Genomic DNA, 7,761 nt, shown 5'->3' on the forward strand with positions numbered 1-7,761 from the left:
GAATCTCTTAGCATAATCTGATTTAATTCGACTACATTTGTTTTTGTTGATGTTCATTTTATATCTTCCTTTCAAAACGCTGTGCATTCAGTCCAACTGCTTTTCCAATTCCTGACAGAATTACAATGTCATCGGCAAATCTCAAAGTTTTTGTTTCTTATCCCTGAACTTTCATTCCTACTCCAGATATTTATTTGGGTTCCTGCTTTTTCAGTGTACAGACTGTTCAACATCGGGGATAGGCTGCAACGCTGTCTCACTCCCTTCTCAACCACTGCTTCCCTTTCATGCCCCTCGACTCTTATTATTGCCGTCTGGTTTCTGTACGAGTTGTAAATAGCCTTTGGCTCCCTGTATTTTACCCTGCTACCTTCGGAATTTCAAAGAGAGTTTTACAGTCAACATTGTCAAAAGCCTTTTCTGAGTACAAAAATACTCGAAATTATAAGGCTATGAAACAAATTACACACGGTAGACAATACAGAAGTAAGAATTGGTAAAGGAATATCAGTTAAAAATTAAATCGGAAGGGTGCCAGAAAAGGCAATGAAGATAAATAAAAGAATTAGAGGGCAACGGTGAAATTGGATAAAGATTTGAAGCGTTATGAAATACAAAGAGAAGTAAAATATAAGACAACAACACAAATGAACTCTTTTCCAAAACAAAGAAAATTTTCGGTGGTCCTTGGATAAGCAGCTACGGAAAAGGTTGAAGAAGTGTAGATACGGAAGTACCGAAAAATAGATGATGTAAACTTTAACGGACAGCAATGTCACACTTTTGAAGTATCTCGGGCTATTATGCCGTGTTGTTGTATTCTTCAGTCCAGAGACTGGTTTGATGCAGCTCTCCATGCTGCTCTATCCTGCGCAAGCTTCTTCATCTCCGATTAACTACTGCAACCTACAACTTTCTGAATCTGCGTATCTCTTCCTGTCCCTCTATGATTTTACCCTCCACGCTTCCCTCCAGAAATATATTGGTGATCTCTTGATGCCTCAGAATGTGTACTACCAACCGATCCCTTCTTCTAGTCAAGTTGTGCCACAAATTCCTCTTCTCACCAGTTCTGTTCAGTACCTCATCATTAATGAGATGATATACGCATCTAATTTTCAGCATTCTCCTATATCACCACATTCCTAAAGCTTCTATTCTCTTTTTGTCTAAGCTATATATCATCCATGTTACACTTCCATAATGGCTACACTCCATACAAATACTTTCAGTAAAGACTTTCTGACATTCAAATCTATACTCAATGTTAACAAATTTCTCTTCTTCAGAAACGCTTTCCTTGCCTTGGCCAGTCTACGTTTTATATCCTCTCCACTTCGAAAATCACCAGTTATTTTGCTTCCCAAATATTTGCTATCGACTGATCGACTACTTTGTCTCATTTCCTAATCTGATTCCCTCAGCATCATCTGATTTAATTCAGTTACATTCGATTATTCTCCTTTTACTTTTGTTGATATTCATCTTATATCCTCCTTTCAGGACACTGTCCATTCCGTTCAACTGATCCCCCAAGTCCTTCGCTGTCTCTGACAGAATTACAATGTTATCTGCAAACCTCAAGTTTTTTATTACTTCTGCCTGGATTTTATTCCCTATTCCAAATTTTTCTTTTGTTTTCTCTACTGCTTGCTCAATATACAAACTAAATAACATCCGGGATAGGCTACAACCCTGTCTCACTCATTTCTAAACCACTGCTTCTCTTTCGTACCCCTCGACTCTTATAACTGCCATCTGGTTTCTGTAGAAATTGTGATTAGCTTTTCGCTAGATGCTAGTGAGCACTGAAATAAATCACCGAGAAAAGGTAAAAATTTGTGCCGGACCGGGACTCGAACTTGGAATTTCCGTTTCTCGCCAACAGTCGCTTTGACCGCCTTGGCTATGTGGACACATTCCCTGACCAGCCCAAACTTTCAACTTGTGCGTATATTACTGACATTGTGTGACGTTGCCCTGTACATTACCCTCACTGCCCGCAGCCATCGGTGATTCCCGTAGAAGTCCGGGCTTATTCGTGCACCTGCACGGAATGCATCATTGGCCGTCTTACCCTGGTTCATGTAAAAGTAAGAGCAGACACCAAATATATGTTTAGATGCAAAGATATGTAGATTTACAGATGCCGTCTCTCACGTAGCTGTGAGCGGTGCGCCGGGTGTGGTGAACGTAGATTCTGTCGGTACTGGAGCAGGAGAAGTTGACTGACTTAAAATATTACTGCGGACGCCCACCATTTTTTTTCAGTAACATAACTATGGACGTTTCTGGTCGAAATCTGCAAATTTCTGTCCTTTTCTGTGGGAGGGGAACTTCAGTTGCTCATTTTAACCTCTCCATATGTATGCCTCTGTATCGTGTACCAACTCCTGACAAAAGGAAGAACTAGAGTGCAGATATGAGAAAGGGACGACCTAAAACCCACTTGTTGAAGATGGGAACGTATATCGCGAAATTGGCATCTTTCCATCTGGTGCAAGGGATTCCTAATTTATTTTATCTTCATATAAAATTTTTATTTACCATACTCCCAGCTGTGGTCATGGACCCAAGGTGAACTATGACTAAGATTAAATTAAAAATTCTTCTAGCTTTGATGACTGATAGAGATAAGGAAAGAGGGTGGAGATGGCTTTACATCATCCCACAGCAGAAAGATGGCCCTGGGCTCATTGCAGTTGCACTTTCAATAAGACAATGCCCCACAAGACCTACACAGTTATCTCTGAACGCTTCTAAGAATACTTCAAGGACACGAGAGTGTTTTATGCACCCATCTGACCCCTAGGTCAAATGAAATTATCGTACTAAGCACGCAAGGGACCACTGAGCGAAATGTGCTCGACAATCAATTTAGGTCAATTGTGGTTGGCCAGAGCTTAAGACGTCTCCCAAACACTTTCGGATCTTTCAGAGCCTTCCGGAGTTTATGCTATGCGGGCAGAATCGAACATTGATAGGAACTACAATTCCACTCGCAGTCTCCTGCTCCTGAAAATGTCTTATGCAGGTGCGAGCGGAAGCTTGGATTCTCCCCAGTAATCCACTCGACTCTGGCACAATCTCTCCCATGAACCATAGATCTTGCCGTTGGTGGCGGGGCTTGCGTGACTCAGCGATACAGATAACCGTACCGTAGCTGCAACCACAACGGAGGGATATCACTTGAAAGGCCAGACAAACGTGTTGTTCCTGAAGAGGGAAAGCACTCTTTTCAGTAGTTGCTGGAGCAACAGTCTGGATGAGTGACTGATCTGGCCTTGTAACACTAACCAAAACAGCCTTGCTGTGCTGGTACCACGAACGGCTGAAAGCAAGAGGAAACTACAGCCGTAATTTTTCCCGAGGACATGCAGCTTTACTGTATGGTTAAATGATGATGGCGTCCGCTTGGGTAAAATATTCCCGAGGTCAAACAGTCCCCCATTCGGAGCTCCTGGAGGAGACTACTCAGGAGGACGTCGGATTCAGGAGATAGAAAACTGGCCTTCTATTCATCAGAGTGTGGAATGTCATATCCTATAATACGGCAGGTAGGTTAGAAAATTTATAAAGGGAAAAGGATAGGTTACAGTCAGATATAGTGGGAATTAGGAAAGTCCGGTTGGAGGGGTAACAAAACTTCTAGTCAGGTGAATACAGGGCTATAAAAACAAAATCAAATTGGGTTAATGTAGGAGTCATTAATAATGAATAAAAAATAGGAGCGCGAATAAGCTCTACCAACAGTATAGTGAGAGCATCGTTGTAGCCAAGATAGGCATGAAGCCCAAGCCAACCACAATAGTACAAGTTTATATGCCAACTAGCTCCGCAGATGATGAAGAGACTGAAGAAATGTATGACGCGACAAAAGAAATTATTCAGATAGTTAAGAGAGACGAACATTTAATGATCACGGGGGACTGGAATTCTATAGCAGGAAAAGAAGGAAACGTAGTAAGTGGATATGGACTGGGGGTAAGGAATGAAACAGGAAGCTGCCTTGTAGAATTTTACACAAAGCATAACTTAATCATCGCTAACACTTGGTTTAAGAATCATGAAAGAAGGTTGTATTGAAACGTCCCCTTTGAACAATTATACGTGACTGTGCTTAACCTGACACACAATATTTTGTTAGCGCAACGCAATCTGACTTTCAAAATTCCCTACAAAAGAATGGCCCTGACTAACATTAAACTATACCTTTCACAAATCACTTACCTCACAAAAATCTTCATTACTCAAGCTACTGCAATACAGCGAGCGCCACTACTGCCAGCTAAATAAAAGATTCAAACTACTGAAGGCAATAACTACTGATAGGGATAGTTAGCAAATGAAAGATATTAATAGAGAACAAACAATGTATTTACCTTGATATCATCATATATAAATATAGCAGTTCATGACAAATTTCAAAACTCCGCCATCTCTCTCCCCACATCCACCACTGCTGGCGGCTCACCTCCAACTGCGCAACGCTACGCGCTGTTCACAGCCAGCTGCCTAACACTACAATGGCGAGTATTACAACAATGCAAAGCAGCCACAGACTGCACACAGCACAGCCAGTGATTTTCATACAGAGGTGGCGTTACCAATAAAAAAAACCTAAACAGCCTACTTACATAGAGAAAACATAAACAGCCTACTTACATAGAGAAAACATAAACAGCCTACTTACAGTATGCGTGGAAGAGGCCTGGAGAAACTGGAAGGCTTCAGATAGATTACATAGTGGTAAGACAGAGATTTAGGAACCAGGTTTTAAATTGTAAGACATTTCCAGGGGCAGATGTGGAATCTGACCACAATGTATTGGTTCTGAACTGTAGATTAAAACTGAAGAAACTGCAAAAGTTGGGAATTTAAGGAGATGGGACCTCGATAATCTGAAAGAACCAGAGGTTGTGGAGAGTTTCAGGGAGAACGTTAGGGAAAGATTCACAAGAACGGGGAAAGATATACAGTAGAAGAAGAAAGGGTCTTTGAGAGATGAAATAGTAAAGGCAGCTGAGTATCAAGTAGGTAAAAAGACGAGGATTAGTAGAAATCCTTGGATAACAGAAGAAATAGTGAACTTAACTGATGAAAGGAGGAAAAAAAATACAAATGCAGTAAATCCAGTAGGCAAAAATGAGATCGACAGGAAGTGCAAAATGGCTAAGCAGGGATGGCTAGAGGACAAATATAAGGATGTGGAGGCACACATCACTAGGGGTAAGATAGATACGAGCTGCAGGAAAATTAAGAAGACCTATGGAGAAAAGAGAACCACTTGTATGAATATCAAGAGCTCAGATGGAAAACGAGTTCTAAGCAAAGAAGGGAAAGCAGAAAGGTGGAAGAAGTATATAGAGGGTCTATACAAGGGCGATGTTCTTGAGGACAATATTATGGAAATGGAAGAGGATGTAGATAAAGATGAAATGGGATATACTATACTGCCTGAAGAATTTGACAGATCACTCAAAGACCTAAGACGAAACAAGACCTCGGGAGTAGACAACATTCCATTACAAGTACTAATAGTCTTGGGAGAGCCAGCCTTGACAAAACTCTACCATCTGGTGAGCAAGATGTATGAGACAGGCGAAATACCCTCAGATTTCAAGAAGAACATAATAATTCCAATCCCAAAGAAAGCAAGTGTTGACAGGTGTGAAAATTACCGAACATCAGTTTAATAAGTCATGGCTGCAAAATACTAACACGAATTCTTTACAGACGAATGGAGAAACTGATCGAAGCCGACCTCGGGGAAGATCAGTTTCGATTCCGTAGAAATGTTGGAACACGCGAGGCAATACTGACCCTACGACTTATCTTAGAAGATAGATAAGGAAGGGCAAACCTACTATGTAGACTTAGAGAAAGTTTTTGACAATGTTGACTATAATACTGTCTTTCAAATTCTGAAGGTGTCAGGGGTAAAATACAGGGAGCGAAAGGCTATTTATAATTTATACAAAAACCAGATGGCAGTTATAAGAGTCGAGGGGCACAAAATTGACTGAGAAGGCAGTAAGACAGGAATGTAGCCTATTACCCGATGTTATTCAGTTTGTTTATTGAGCAAGCAGTAAAGGCAACAAAAAAAATTTGGAATAGGAAATAAAATCCAGGTGAAATAAAAAACTCAAAGTTTGGCGATGACATTGTCATTCTGTCAGAGGCAGTAAAGGACCTGGAAGAGCAGTTGAACGGAATGGGCAGTGTCTTAAAAGGAGGATATAAGATGAATATCAACAAAAGTAAAACGAGAATAATGGAATGTAATCAAACTAAATCAGGTGATACTGAGGGACTTAGATTAGAAAATGAGACACTTAAAGTATTAGATGAGTTTCGCTATTTGGAGAGCAAAACAACTGATGATTTTCGAAGTAGAGAGGATACAAAATGTAGAGTGGCGATGGGAAGGAAAGTAGTTCTGATGAAGAGACATTTGTTAACATTATTTTTTTTTTTCGAATGTCAGAAAGTCTTTTATGAAAGTATTTGTTTGGAGTGTAGCCATGTATGGAAGTAACACACAGACGATGAACAGTTTAGACGAGAAGAGAATAGAATCTTTTGAAATGTGATGCTGCAGAAGAAAGCTGAATATGAGATGGGTAGATCACATAACTAATGAGGAGGTATTGAATAGAATTGGGGAGACAAGGAGTTTGTGGCCCAACTTGACTAGAAGAAGGGATCGATGTGTAGGACGCGTTCTGAGATATCAAGGGATCACCAATTTAGTATTGGAGGGACGCGTGGAGGGTAAAAATCGTAGAGGGAGACCAAGAGATGAATACACTAAGGAGATTCAGAAGGACGTAAGTTGCGGTAATTACTCTGAGATGAAGAGGCTTGCAGAGGATAGAGTAGCATGGAGAGCTGCATCACGTCAGCCATTAAACTGAAGACCACAGCAACAATAATCCTTTAACCTCCCGCCAGCGCTCTGCCGGGGCGAGCTCTCTGTTTGCTGCCCGGTGGTCTGGTGGTGTCATTGATACACGCCGCCCGAGGACGCGGAATCCAGATGACCTCACTGCTTGAGCTTTGATTGGCCAGCGGATCCTCTTAAAAGAGCCGTAATCCCTAGCTCGGCCCAAGTCGAGCACATCTATAGATTTACGAACGTTAGCATGGTAAACCTTACTGAGGAAATGTACAGCACTCCGTCGAAAGGCCACAAGTAGCTCATCGGGACCATCCGACCGTCGTGTCATCCTCAGACGAGGATGCGGATAGGAGGGGCGTGTGGTCAGCACACCACTCTCCCAGTTGTTATGATGGTTTTCTGTGACCAGAGCCGTTACTATTCGGTCGAGTAGCTCCTCACTTGGCGTCACGATATTGAGTGCAGCCAGAAAAATGGCAACAGCGCATGGCTGCCCAGACGGTCACCCAACCAAGTGCCATCCGCACCCAACAGTGCTTAACTTCGGTGATCTAACGGGAACCGGTGTATCCATTGCGGCAAGGCCGTTGCCTGAGGAAATTTACAGGTTGGTTGTAATTAAGCGGTGGCTGTATGAGGCAATGTAGACGGAAACCTATTTACCGTATGGGTATCCAACTTTATATTGCAATGATGTTCAGACTGTGCGCTGCATGATTTGCTTTGCTAGAGTGTTTAGTGTCATGACTTGCAGTTAAGCGTCGGTATTGGTAAGGCGACATAAGGGTGAAACATAAGCATCAGCGTGCGTGACAGTTGCAGACAGTCAACATGGGTGTGGACAAGGTGAGCAGGGC

General features: G+C 41.9%; 1 pseudogene; it reads right to left on the minus strand.

The window, feature by feature from the left end:
• Positions 1–7,378: 7,378 nt before the first annotated feature.
• LOC124546408 lies at positions 7,379–7,496 on the minus strand (annotated as a pseudogene).
• Between the last annotated feature and the right edge of the window lie 265 nt (positions 7,497–7,761).

This window comes from Schistocerca americana, chromosome 8 (genome assembly GCF_021461395.2).
Source record: "Schistocerca americana isolate TAMUIC-IGC-003095 chromosome 8, iqSchAmer2.1, whole genome shotgun sequence".
In the NCBI taxonomy this organism is placed as follows: Eukaryota; Metazoa; Arthropoda; class Insecta; order Orthoptera; family Acrididae; genus Schistocerca; species Schistocerca americana.